Raw genomic sequence first — 13,117 nt, 5'->3', positions numbered from 1 at the left:
TGGGATGACAGGTGTGAGCCACTGCGCCTGGCCACCTGATGTTATTTTTTAAATAACTGGTCCTTGTAAAAAATTTGCCCAAGTATATAAAGTGAGTGACTTACAGGTGTCGTATTTTGCATGAATTTGCGAGAAATTTTATTGCTGGAGACTCTCGGCTTATGTCCCAAACTGAGTCACAAGAACTTGATTTATTTTTACCCGCACCCCTCTGATTGCTTTCTGAGGGTCCTTCCGCTAGAAAGAAATTACACTGTTCGAAAATCAGAGAGGAAACTTCGCGGTTGCAGCCTGGAAGCAGAAGCAGGTGGCACGTATCTCTTCAGCCCTCGCTCTACCAGCAGAGGGGCGCTGGGGCAGCTCGTGCAGAGTCTGCAGAGGGCGGTGCTAGGGGCGGTGCTCCCACCTCGGTGCGTGGTCGGGGGTGCCGCGCGCTGTTCTGTCGGCCCGCGATTGGGCGAGGCCACGAGCTGCGTAACAGCTGCCAGCTCACGGGCTCAGACTGTCGCCGCCGCGTTTGCGCAGGGGGAGCTGGTCGCCGCTGCGGCCGCCTGGAATTGTGGGGGTTGTGTCTGCCACTCGGCTGCCGGAAGCCGAAGGTAGGGGCGGTGAGGGCCGCCCGGCCCTGGAGCTGGGCTGGGGGTTCAGGGCGCTTCCTGGGCCTTCTCCTGCCGGCGGCCTCGGCGCCTTCGCAGCAGTGTTCTCGGGACCCACACATCTTCACTACTGTCTCCAAAGCGGGACGTCCAAGTGGGCCCGGTGCACCCTGCCGAAGGCCCACCTTTCTTACCTTTCCCACTCAGAATGTCTCCATTCACCTCTTCATTGGCGGGAGATGAGGCCGTGGAAATTCGATATTGGCTTTGGCTCCGCACCTGTTTTTAGTGCCCTTGACTGTTTGATTCTTCCGGCCTAAATTTCCGTATCTGTCTGAAGGGGTGGCTTGGGTGTTGACCCGTGTGTCTCTTCCCATGTGGAATTATTGTCACTCTCTTAATGCTTGTTTTTCTTTGTCCTATAAAATTTGCCTTTAGAGGTTACAGACTTTGGTTAGTGTTATCTCTCAGATCATCTGGGGGGTTTGTGCATAAGCCTTGGACTCCATTCTCTGGGATTTCGGATAAGGTGGTGCGTGGGCAGCTGTACCCCAGGGGGTTCTCATTCAGGTAGTCCCGGAATCCTGGCTTTGAAAATCCCTGCTTCAGAAGTCAGGAGAGAATGACTTGACATATGAGCTCCTGGAATGGGACTCTTGAGTGGGAAAAGCCAGGAATCAGGAAATGGTAACACCTGTGAGGCTGGGGCTTTCTTTGCACCGGAGGAATTAGAATGCCATTTGATGTCTTTTAAAAATATTTGACTACCTATATATGTAAGATCAGTTTTCTAATATTTTTAAATGCCTGGCTTCAGTTGGCTTTCCCACCTCAGTAAACCTAAATAAAAACACAAAACTGTTCTGAGAGATGGGGAGGCGGTTAAGTTAACCCAAACTAAGTAGACAGGAGGAGAATAAAATTTACATATTTGCTAAGAGACGAAACTGATGTGTTTATAAACAGTTTTTTTATTTTTTATTGAGGCGGAGTTTGGCTCTTGTTTCCCAGGCTGGAGTGCAATGGCACCATCTCGACTCACGGCAACCTCCACCTCCCAGGTTCAAGCGATTCTCCTGCCTCAGCCTCCCGAGTAGCTGGGATTACAGGCATGCGCCACCATGCCCAGCTAATTTTCTTTTCTTTCTTTCTTTTTTTTTTTTTTGGGATGGAGTCTCGCTCTGTCGCCCAGGCTGGAGTGCAGTGGCCGGATCTCAGCTCACTGCAAGCTCCGCCTCCCAGGTTTACGCCGTTCTCCTGCCTCAGCCTCCCAAGTAGCTGGGACTACAGGCGCCCGCCACCACGCCCGGCTAGTTTTTTTGTATTTTTTTTTTAAGTAGAGACGGGGTTTCACCGTGTTAGTCAGGATGGTCTCGATCTCCTGAGCTCGTGATCCGCCCGTCTCGGCCTCCCAAAGTACTGGGATTACAGGCTTGAGCCACCGTAATTTTCTATTTTTATAGAGAGAGGGTTTCTCCCAGGCTGGTCTTGAACTCCCAAACTCAGGTGATCTGTCCGCCTCGGCCTCCCAAAGTGTTGGGATTACAGGCAGGAGCCACCTCGCCTGGCCTATAAATAGGTGGTTTTTTTTTGTTTGTTTGTTTTTTGACATTGTGAAAGATACTTTGTTATGTGTGTGTCTTTTCAGCTCTCACCCCACCCAAGTTTTTTTCTTTTCTGATAAAAATATAGCCAGATTTGGGGATTAGGTAGGATTTTGATGGGAGCCAGAGTGTAACGATATTGGGATTGATATTTATACAACGTGGGTCAGAACTTGGTGTGTGGTTTTAGTTGAGAACATGGCCCTCGGGTTAAGATGGTGTTACCACACCAGATTTATTTCACCTGTCTTTCAGATGTTTAGTGAATTTAATCTGCTCATGAATACATGTGCTATTTTAATGAAATTGGCAATAGAAGAGACTTTCTGCTCCCATTTTACAGGTGATGGAAATGTTACTAGGGATGTGGAAGTCCAGGAATGAAAAGTTGCCTAGTACTTTGATTCCCACTTACTTCTTCCCTGTTTTCTGAAGGCCAGCTATTCTCTACTGAGGCCAACTGTGAGCCCTGGTGTGTTTCATTGGCAAGAGAAAAGGCTAATTAAGTGAAACCGAAAGGTAACAAAATGGATTTTAAAATAACAGACATGTGGAAACTTAATCCACTAATGAATGTTCTCCTTTAGAGTGGTGTGTGCAGGTGTAGGTGGTGGGAGTTGAGGGTGGCATCCCCTAAGTGATTTGGCTGTTGTCCAAGGCAGTTTTGAAAATCCACCTCTGGAATTGTTTTCAGAGACCTTTTTGAACCATGTGAGAGATCAGTTCCTTTAATATATTGAGTCATACTGTATTTTTTTTTTTTTTTTTTTGAGACGGAGTCTCGCTCTGTCGCCCAGGCTGGAGTGCAGTGGCCGGATCTCAGCTCACTGCAAGCTCCGCCTCCCGGGTTCACGCCATTCTCCTGTTTTTTTTTTTTTTTTTTTTTTTTTGAGATGGGGTTTCACTTTGTGGCTCAGGCTGGAGTGTGGTGGCATAATCATAGGTCACTGCAAGCTTGAACTCCTGGGCTTAAGTAATACTCTCACCAAAGCCTCCTAAGTAGTTGTGACTACAAGGGTGCACCACCAGGCCCAGCTAATTTTGTAATTTTAATTTTTGTAGAGACAGGGTCTCGCTGTGTTGTCCAGGCTGTTTTCGAATTCCTGGCCTTAAGCAATTCTCCTGTTTTGGCCTCCTAAAATGTTGAGATTACAGGCGTGAGCCACTGCATACAGCCTATATATATTTAACCCCGAATGGCATGGGTAAGCAACCTTGTCACCTGACTTGTCTTCAGATGAGTTAACGGTTCTTTTGAAGTGGAAATAACAGATTTTTGGAGGGTGGTGAACATGAGTTTTAATTCTGAGTCTACCACTTATTAGCCACATAACCTTGGATAAGTTACTTCACCTCTGGGGCTCAATGTACCACTACATAAAAGTGGCAATAATACTTTGAAGGGTGGTTAAATGAGGTAATTACCCATGAAAGCTCTTGGGACATAGGAATGCAATAAATGTTTTCACCCTCAAAGATTGAAGATTTGCTGTTAATGAGAATATTCAAAAGAACATGACAGTCTCTGGCTGGGCACGGTGGCTCACGCCTGTAATCCAGCACTTTGGGAGGCCAAGGTGGGTGGATCACTTGAGGTGGGGAGTTCAAGACCAGCCTGACCACCATGGAGAGAAACCCCGTCTCTACTAAAAATACAAAATTAGCCGGGCGTGGTGGCGCATGCCTGTAATCCCAGCTACTCGGGAGGCTGAGGCAGGAGAATCACTTGAACCTGGGAGGTAGAGGCTGCAGTGAGCTGAGATCATCGTGCCATTGCACTCCAGCCTGGGTGACAGAGCGAGAGACTCTGTCTCAAAAAACAAACAAAAAACAAACAAACAAGTCTCTAAAAGGAAGTTGTACCTTTTTCGAAAGAGGTGGATATTCTTTTTCACATGCTTGTGGATTCATACTCTGACCTGCTCAGCCTCCCCCCGTCTTTCTTCATTTTCTATCCTTTCCTAAGTGAAGTTCTGCTGCAGAGGCTGTCGGCCAGTCTCTTGGAGTAAGCCTCTTTTCAGGAGAGCTAATCTGAACGCTCTTACAATGCTAGTCCCTTGGTTACTATTCCTAGGGATTTTTCTCTGGGGGCTCCAGATGGTGCTTGGATCATGCTCTGTATCACAGCCATCTCTAACTCCTGGATTCGGTGTCCATTTGGAGACCCATCCTGTGGAGCTAATCTTCTCTCTTTCTGAGCAAGGATGAATACTTTATCCTTTTCTGAGTCAGCCTTAAACTGCAAACCTTAGTCTTCTACAGCAGAAAGCCTTGCATTTTAATTATATATAGTCTAAAGAGGGAATAGCCTGCCCTTTTCTTTTCTTCCTTTACTTTCACCAAGGATTTCACTGCCGAGTAGGGGAGTAGGAGAATAGCCTGTTGCCATTCAGAGTGAGGCTTTGGGTAGCCCCTGATTCCTAGCATAAGCAATAACTGAGTTCATCTTTGGGATGAAAACCTTATAAAAGATTTGGGCTGCTTAGACATATGTGGAGAACCTCATGGAATTTTCCTAGCTTGTGAGGAGTTTATACCTGGCATTCTTACTTTTGCAAATTTCTACCCAGAATCCAGTAGCAACAAAACTATGTTCAGCCCAGACTTGTAGTTCCTTCAGGTTCCACCAGGCAGCTATAAGACAAGGGTGTGGTTGTGCTGGCTGGCCATGTCTGCCCTCATCCTCCTAATACTGCCCTTGGCTTTGGTATTGAGAAGGAAGTGGCATAATCAATTCGTGAGTAACATTCTCTGCCAAAGTAGAAGTCAGGGGCAGAGAGTTGTCAGCATAGGACTAGACAAATGGAAAGAGCCAGCCTTGCCTCAGGAATGCTGCTAAAGTGCTGTGAATCCATGACAACCACTGTGTTTCTTGGTGTCACCTCATTTGTGAAATGGGAATGCCTTCATTGATCTCTTTCATGAGAAGGGTGGACCACCATCCCGGTTTGCCCAGGACAGAGGGATATCCAAATATGGGACTTCTAGTGCCAAAGCAGGAAAGTCCAGGGCAAACCAGGACAAGTTAGTTACCCTACCCATGACCATTATACAAATGAATGAACACTCTGTCCTTAGGGTTCATCTAAGACTCAACCCTTTGAGTTCAGTTAATTATTTTTCAACCTTCTGTTCATTATCATATTTTGAGACATTTTTCCCCCTTATTGTCTACTCCCCAGTGGAATTTTTTTTTTTTTTTTTTTTTTTTTTTAGAGGGAGTCTCACTCTGTCACCGAGGCTGGAGTGCAGTGGCATGATCTCTGCTCATTGTAGCCTCTGCCTCCTGGGTTCAAGCGGTTCTTGTGCTTCAGCCTCCTGAGTAGCTGGGATTATAGGTGCCCACCACCACGCCCAACTAATTTTTGTGTTTTTAGTAGAGATGGGGTTTTGCCATGTTGGCCAGGCTGGTCTTGAACTCCTGGCCTCAAGTGATCTGCCCACCTCAGTCTCCCAAAGTGCTGGGATTACAGGCATGAGCCATTGCGTCCGGCCACCCCCAATGGAATTTTAATACCACAGATGTATTGTGTATCTGTTTTTGTATTGTGGCCCTTTCGATGGCCACAAACCATTGTAATATCTAATATTTTTTCCCTAAGAATCAATTTTCACCCCTTTTGAGGGTAATATTGCACTCATTGAGAATGCATGGTCTTATCTGATACTCTTTCTTTAATATAGTCATCAAGGCCTGTTTTTTATCGAGAAGAAACAACTGGTTCCACAAGCTTTTTCTTTTTCTTTTTCTTTCTTTTTTTTTTTTGAGACTGAGTTTTGCTCTTGTTGCCCAGGCTAGAGTGCAATGGTCATGTAGGGTAACTAACTTGTCCTGGTTTGCCCTGGACTTCCTGCTTTTGGCACTAAAAGTTCCACATTTGGATATCCCTCTGTCCTGGCTCACTGCAACTTCTGCCTCCTGGGTTCAGGTGATTCTCCTGCCTCAGCCTCCTGAGTAGCTGCTACTTATAGGCATGTGCCACCACACCTGGCTAATTTTTTTTTTTTGGTAGAGACAGTCTCACTGACCACCTCAGGCTGGTCTTGAACTCCTGGGCTCAAGCATTTCTCCTACCTCGGCCTCCCAAAGTACTGGGATTGTAGGTGTGAGCCACCACACCTAGCCAAGTTTATTCTTTATTGTTTTAATTTTCTTTGAGTCTTTGGATTTTGAGGTGGTCCATTTACCATCTGCTTCTCTGGTGCCTCTTGGGCCTTCCATCTTCACAGCTGGGACTGCTGTGTTGGCCCAGGTATCCCCAGCCTGGACATTGGAACCTTTGGGAAGGGTCTGATATTTGGCCCTTGTCACATTTCACACCTACAGAGAAATGGGGAGGGGTATGTTTCTGAGGTCTGCTCACAGGCCATGTTGTCACTGAGGAAGTTCTTGATCATCCCTTTTAGTTACCACTTATCATCACTGGCAGAAGAACATCAAGGTAGTCAGTGAACTGATCTCCACAGCTAGCTACTTCCCTCTCTGCAAGTAGTTTGCTTCTTCAGTCTTGTGATGAGAAAGAGATCTAGAAACTGGAAGAAGAATCTGAGATACATCCTAAAGTTCTGGTGAGGAAAGCTGATGCCAGTGGACTTTTTTTTCTTTTTTTTTTTTTGAGATGGGATTTTGCTGTGTTACCCAGGCTGGTCTTGAACTCCTGGCCTCAAGCAATCCTTCCACCTCAGCCTCCTGAGTAGCTGGGATTGCATGCATGTACTACCATGCCTCACTCACCAGTGGATTTTTTTTTTTTTTGAGAGAGTGTCTTGCTCTGTTGCCCAGGCTGGAGTGCAGTGGCATGATCTCGGCTCACTGCAACCTCTACCTCCCAGGTTCAAGTGATTCTCCTTCCTCAACTTCCCAAGTAGCTGAGAGTACAGGCGCCTGCCACCATACTTGGCTAATTTTTGTGTTTTTAGTAGAGATGGGATTTCACCATGTTGGCCAGGCTGGTCACGAACTCCTGACCTCGTGATCTGCCCACCTTGGCCTCCCAAAGTGCTGGGATTACAGGCGTAACCACTGTGCCTGGCCCTTTTTAAGAGGGTCTCACTGTCTTGTCCAGGCTGGAGTGTAGTGGTGTAATCATAGCTCATTGCAACCTCCAACTCCTGGGCTCAAGTGATCCTCCCACTTTAGCCTCCCAAGTAGCTAGAACCATGGGTGTGCACCACTATGCCTTGCTAATTTATTTATTTATTTATTTTTTTTAAAGAGACAGGGTCTTGCTTGCAACATTGCCCAGGCTGATCTTAAATTCCTGGCCTCAAGTGATGCCCTACCTTGGCCTTCTAGAGCACTGAGATTACAGATGTGAGCCACCATGCCCAGCTGTACCAGTGGACTTTTAAATGGACATTTCTTTACCTCTCAGGATAGTCTCATTTCTGTGAGGCTCCCAAGGGGACAGCAGCCATCTGACCAAACTCTAGAACTAGCAGGCTTCAGCCCAGTGGAATAACATAAAGTAGGACAATCGATGCAGACAACATTGATTGGTCATGCTTTGAGTGCTGTGGATAGTGGGTATTGGAAGCTTAAGGGGCCAGCTAGTAAGTAAGTATTTAAGGTTGCTTCTTCCCCGCTCCCACCGTTGAGACAGAGTCTCACTGTCGCCCAGGTGTGATCTTGGCTCACTGCAACCTCCGCCTCCCAGGTTCAAGTGATTCTTGTGCCTCAGCCTCCTGAGCAGCTGGGATTACAGGTGCTTGCCACTGTGGCCGGCTAATTTTTGTATTTGTAGTAGAGATGGGGTTTTGCCATGTTGGCCAGGCTGGTCTCGAACTCCTGACGTCAGGTAATCTGCTCGCCCTGGCCTCCCAAAGTGCTGGGATTACAGGTGTGAGCCACTGCATCCGGCCTAAGGTTGCTTCTTGTTTTTCCCCACATCCCATCTCATACTCATGGGGAGTTGGGTTTGACTGTATTCTTGAAGTTAAGTCTGCATCCTTGGACCCAGCTGCTAAAGTCTAAAATGATGGTGCTTTGGGTTGGAAGATATTCTAGAGATCTTTATTTCCTTGCCAACATCAGGGCTGGCTGTTTGTGGTACTGTGGATGAGTGAAGAGTCAGGAGATACACGTATAGTTCTGTTACTGTCCAGTGCCTCCATTTTGCATTTGATAGGTTTTTATTTTTCTGATGACAAAAACTGAGCCCCAGAGAAGTGAAGTGGGCCACCTAATCATAGGATCTTTTTTAGGCCACCCACATAATAGTGGAACTCTAGTGTTAGAGCTGGGACACAAGCTAAGGGTCTTACAAAGGGTGGCCATAGAAGTTGATAGAATTGTTTAAAGCATTTTAAAGATGCAGGATGCTTTTGCAGTTAAAAGTCTCCGAGGAAGGAGGAGGCCCTGTCTCCACTTACTGCCTTGTATATGATCATACCCTCATGGTTGAAGATTTTTGCTGTCATGCTGTTTTTCCTCCTACTCATGTTGAAATGTGTTTTCTCTTGCTCTTACCTCAGGAAATGAATTTGAAGTCTTCCCCTGTATTAGAAACAAATAGTGCTCAGGGGCCAGACTTGTGTGTTTTCTGTAAAGAATGAGGCCAGATGTAACAGTGGACCTTATCTGGTGAGCCAAACAAACCTTCAGTACATCTCTAAGAGAAAGAGAGAAGGAATGAGTGTATGTCAGAGTGGTTTAAACACACTTTGGAGTCAGACTCACTTGGATTTACATTCTGATATCTACTTACTAATTGTCAGATTGTAAGTTACTTATTTTCTCTAAGCCTTAGTTTTATGATCTGTTGAATGGGAATAGTAATATGTATTTTTATAGCTATCTTAAGAATTGAGAGAATATATATGGTAAGTGCTTCCTCTGGCACAATGTAAAATAGCAGTCCCCAACCTTTTTGGCACCAGGGACTAGTTTCGTGGAAGACTATTTTTCCATGGACTGGGAGATGTGGGGGATGGTTTGGGGATGATTCAAGTGCATTATGTTTATTGTGTACTTTATTTCTATTATTATTTTTTTGAGACAGGGTCTCACTCCATCACCCAGGCTGGAGTGCAGTGGCACAGTCTCGGCTCACTGCAACCTCTGCCTCCCAGGTTCAAGCAACTCTCCTACCTCAGCTTCCTGAGTAGCTGAGATTATAGATGTGCACCACTACACCTGCTAATTTTTGTATTTTTTTTTTTTTTTTTGAGACGGAGTCTCACGCTGTTGCCCAGGCTGGAGTGCAGTGGCGCGATCTCGGCTCACTGCAAGCTCCGCCTCCCGGGTTCCCGCCATTCTCCTGCCTCAGCCTCCCGAGTAGCTGGGACTACAGGCGCCCGCCACCGCGCCCGGCTAATTTTTTGTATTTTTAGTAGAGACGGGGTTTCACTGTGGTCTCGATCTCCTGACCTTGTGATCCGCCCGCCTCGGCCTCCCAAAGTGCTGGGATTACAGGCTTGAGCCACCGTGCCCGGCCAATTTTTGTATTTTTAGTAGAGATGAGGTTTCACCATGTTGACCAGGCTGGTCTTGAACTCCTGACCTCAGATGATCCACCCGCCTCAGCCTCCCAAAGTGCTGGGATTACAGGCGTGATGCCCAGCCTATTTCTATTATTATTGCATTATAGTATGTAATGAAATATACAACTATTCATAATGTAGACCTAGTGGGAGCCCTGAGCTTATTTTCCTGCAACTAGATGGTTCCATCTGGGGGTGATGGAGAGACAGTGACAGATCATCAGGCATTAGATTCTTATAAGGAGTGTTCAACCTAGATCCCTTGCATGTGCGGTTCACAATAGGGTTTGTGCTCCTATGAGAGTCTAATGCTGCCGCTGATCTGACAGGAGGCCGCACTCAGGTGGTAATACAAGCGATGGGAAGCAGCTGTAAATACAGATGAAGCTTTGCTCACTCACTCACTGCTTACCTCCTTGGATGGGTTCCTAACCAGGCTACAGACCAGTATCGGGGGTTTGGGACCCCTGATGTAAATGCTCTGTGTTATCATTATTGACAACAGTAGTTTCCAGTTTCTGAGCCACATCTAGGTTTGAGGATAGGTTATGCTGACCAAGCAAGTTTTATCTTAACCATCATCTCATTGTCGTCTTAGTTGGTTGGTATTATATATTATTTATATCAATAGTTATAGGAAGTTCATGCTGAATAACTAAAAGTTGCGAGTAGCAAGGAACTTTGCTGCTTCTCTGCCATCTCCTTCCTTACTCAGCTTAGTGCTCATCTTTCTCAGGTTCTCTCTCATCAGGTTCTCAAGCCAGCAGGCCTTGTTTCCTGGGCAGTGTCTGACATGGGGATTTTATTGGGGTAGGGCTGGCTAGTCCAGAGCCTGCCTGGTCCCTCAGATAGTGTGTTCTCCTTATCTCTTGCTTTCTGCTCTTCAGCCAGACATGAAGCAATTAGCTCATCAAGGGAATGTTGACTTTTGTCACTGCTTTCCTCTGATTTGTATGCTCATTTCTGGTCTTTGTGCACAGTCACGGAGGCACAGTCAAATACACTGACCCAGATTTTGTGCTCAAGTTGACTGTCTCTCGCTTTGAGATGTGCAACTGGTTCCACGTAGCAAGGGAGTGAGGAAAAAGCCCCTGGAGCCAATCCCATTATTTTGATCTCAAGCTGAGTTTTAAAAAAATCCAAGTACTATGACTATAGACCATACCTTACTTCTCTGTATGAAACAAGGTAAAAAATTCACTATTTAGAGGGAAGGCCAATCTGAATTGGTAAACAATAGGAATTAGTACATTCAAGAAAATGCCATTGTCTTTTTAGCAAGCCTCTGCACTATCTTTTTTACCTAGTCTTGTTGCTTCCCCGGTTTCCTGTGACTGTGCTCCTGAATTATTACAGAAGCTTTTGCTTCCTATTTCCTGCTTCTGCTTCCTCCAAGATACTATATACCACTGCCACTTTGGGTCTTCCTATATATTGTGCTTATCAGAGAATACTTATGCTTGGAAGCTATGTTAGTCTGTTCTCGTACTGTTATAAAGAAATACCTGAGAATGGGTAATTTATAAAGAAAAGAGGTTTAATTAGCTCATGGTTCTGCAGGCTGTACAGGTTTCTTTTTCTAGGAAGGCCTCAGGAAACTTACTATCGTGGTGGAAGGCGAAGGGGAAGCTGGCACATCTTACATGTCTGGAGCAGGAGGAAGAGAGCAAGGGGATGGTGCTGCACATTTTAAAACAGCCAGATCCTGTGAGAACTCACTTTTGTGAAAACAGCAAGGGGGAAATCTGCCCCTATGATTTAGTCATCTCCCGGTAGACCCCTTCTCCAATATTGGGGATTACAATTTGATGTGAGATTTGGGTGGGGACACAAATTCAAACCATATCAGAAGCCTTCAATAGTACTCACTAGCTGCTGAATAAATTCCAAATATGTCAAGTTGTCTTGGTGTTCCAAGCCTATTGCAGTGTATACCCATCCTACCACTTTAGTTAATATGTCCCGTACCATCACCCATGTGTACCCCTTGCTCCTGATGAACTGATCCACGTGGTCCTCCGAGTATGCCTCATGTTTGTGTCTCTGCCAGTTCTTTTGCCCAGATACTCTCTCCTTCGTTTCCTACCTTTTTTTTTTTTTGAAATGGAGTCTTGCTCTGTTGCCCAGGCTGGAGTGGAGTGGTGCCATCTTGGCTCACTGCAACCTCTGCCTCCTGGGTTCCAATGATACTCCTGCCTCAGCCTCCCAAGTAGCTGGGACTACAGGCGCACGCTACCACGGCTGGCTAATTTTTGTAATTTTAGTAGAGACGGGGTTTCACCATGTTGGCCAGGCTGATCTCGAGCTCCTGACCTCATGATCCTCCTGCCTCAGCATCCTAAAGTGCTGGGATTACAGGCGTGAGCTACTGTGCCCAGCCGGTTCCCTACTTTATGCTGCAGAGCTGCCACCTTCAGTGAACCTTACCTGATATGTCCTCATCTGTATCCCCATTGCAACACCTTTATTATAGAATTCGGCACACTTTATTATGGTACGATGTTTGTCTCTTATTATATGAGCTTCTCAAGGATATGGGTTGTGCTTTATTATGTGTCTCTTAGCATAATGCTGAGTGTAATATGGATACCATAAATGGTTGTTGAATGGATGTTTACATGAAAACTTAAGAAATGATAATAATCCTGTTGAAATCCTACTTCCCTGAAGCATTTCTTGATTCCCAGCCACAGTGAGTTCACATACTCCATCCCCAGAGCCCTTTGTTTTTGAAGCATTGAATTCCTTAGAGTAAACCTTATACACTCAATTGGATTAGAACTTCCTAGAGGGCAGACACTGCGTCTGTCATTCCTCTTCATGCATCCAATCCCCAGCACAGTCCTGGCACATAGAGAGTGTTCAATAAATGTTTGTGAGTTCAAGAGTCCTCCTATTTGGTCAACTGATGTACTTGCCAGTTTAGCCTCCTACGTTACTCACTGGCTGGGAGTCTCCAACTCAGATGTTTTTAGGGCCAAGTTGGGAACAGAGAGGCAACAGAGAATGGTGGGCCTGTGTCAAAGTGTAGTGCTTATGTGCTCCATGAGGGGTGGCTGCAACTCAGCCTGTTGTCATGGGTGAGTATGGCTCTAGTGAGTATGGCCTCCTCATGTCATATAGGAAGCCAGATATTCAGAATCTCTGGGGACTACCAAAGCATATTGGTGGTCTAGATTTGATCTATAGGCTACCCATCTGTATCCTTTGGGTAGAGGCTGGAGTTTCACACATTTAAATTCCTTGTAAAATAATAAACGTGGGGGAGGGGAGGACATAGCTTGAAAACTTTTGAGGGCGTTTGGTGAAAGTCTGTCTTTGGGTAAAAGTGTCCTATGATTTTCTGTGGGTAGTGACTTAATCTCTTGGGTTCAGCCCTGTAGAACATCTGTGGTCTGGGCTTTATCCTCCCTTACATTCTGATTTCACTGGGCT

At 45.9% G+C, this 13,117-nt stretch overlaps 1 protein-coding gene across 11 annotated transcripts in view; it reads left to right on the top strand.

The window, feature by feature from the left end:
- The first annotated feature begins 499 nt into the window (after positions 1-499).
- The window catches only part of SIL1 (SIL1 nucleotide exchange factor), a 242,322-nt gene continuing 229,704 nt past the window's right edge, over positions 500-13,117 (top strand). For 7 of the 11 annotated variants that reach the window (XR_012414144.1, XM_073994363.1, XM_045394936.2 and 4 more), the window contains exon 1: positions 500-599. The gene's annotated coding sequence lies outside the window, so the exon portion shown is untranslated. Of the gene's footprint in view, positions 600-2,543; positions 2,720-13,117 lie in introns of all 11 variants that reach the window. The other 4 variants (XM_073994364.1, XM_065546807.1, XM_005557918.4 and 1 more) reach the window with 1 other exon arrangement.

This window comes from Macaca fascicularis, chromosome 6, assembly GCF_037993035.2.
Source record: "Macaca fascicularis isolate 582-1 chromosome 6, T2T-MFA8v1.1".
NCBI classification, from domain to species: Eukaryota; Metazoa; Chordata; class Mammalia; order Primates; family Cercopithecidae; genus Macaca; species Macaca fascicularis.
The sequence above is the reverse complement of the archived record's forward strand: the minus strand, read 5'-3'. Positions and strand labels throughout refer to the sequence as shown.